The 1,064-nt window shown below is 45.7% G+C and overlaps 1 pseudogene; it reads left to right on the plus strand.

Moving 5' to 3' along the window:
- Nucleotides 1-1,064, plus strand: part of LOC102847366 — a 34,449-nt pseudogene that overhangs the window by 28,774 nt on the left and 4,611 nt on the right.

Raw genomic sequence — 1,064 nt, forward strand, 5'->3', positions numbered from 1 at the left:
AGCATCTGGTTTTCTCCTGCTGGACCCACTGGCAATATCAACCTTCCACCAGGCTTTAACTCGTCTATTCGCGCCTGGGGCACCACGGGGGGGTGGTGGTGGTGTTAAGTGTCATCGAGTTGTAGACAACTCATAGTGACCCTATGAACGAAAGGCCTGAACACTTGTATAACTTTCATCATTTCTACAGTGATAATAACTTAATAATTTATTGTAATTACTTCCTATAATTGTTCATGTATACATAACAGAGGGGCTTCTGATGGCCTAGTGGTAGGGAGTTGCACTGCCAACCCAAAGGCACACTAGAGACTCCACTGGAAAAAAGGCAATCGATCTCCCCTCATGCAACTGACAGGCTCTGAAAACCTGCTCGAGGTTCAACCATGTGTCATTACTGACTCAACAACACATAACAACAACAGCAATATACCTATTAGATGTGTACTTAAAAAAAAAATTTAAAATTCATTTGATAATAACCTTCAAAAGTGGCTGGGCGGCCCTGAGCCTTAACTATGCCTATGAAGCCTGCTCAAGGTGGTAGCTTAAAATCCTGTAGGGCCCTCGGGCCGGTGGCCCTCAGACCTGTTTTTTAATTGTTTTTGGTGAAACATTCTTCTAGGTTGTATAGCCCTGGTCTGTCCACTTACTGTACAGAGGTAACTCGTGGCTGCTATGAAGCTGAACACTGACACTGATGTGTCAAATGTGAGAATGGTTACCCATGGTAGACAGTGTTTGGTGGTGCTCCCCGATTAAAACAAGCTGGAAGCAGGAATGGCATCCACTTCCGGGAAACCCTATGAATCTGGAGAAAGGCTCAAAGTTATACAAGTGTCCAGGTCTTTCGTTCATAGGGTCACTATGAGTTGCCTACTACTCGACAGCACTTAACAACAACAATAACCTGTGGGGAGCTCTGGTGGCCTAGTGGCAAGAAGCTGCACTGCAATCCCAGAGGAACACGGTTCGAATCCACCAGACGCTCTGCCGGAGAAGGAGGCGCAATATCCTCCTGTACCAGTCAGATCTGATTTGACGGTACATGCACACAAAATAAT

This window comes from Elephantulus edwardii, unplaced genomic scaffold, assembly GCF_000299155.1.
Source record: "Elephantulus edwardii isolate Elephantulus edwardi_28Jun2011 unplaced genomic scaffold, EleEdw1.0 scaffold00006, whole genome shotgun sequence".
NCBI lineage: Eukaryota > Metazoa > Chordata > Mammalia > Macroscelidea > Macroscelididae > Elephantulus > Elephantulus edwardii.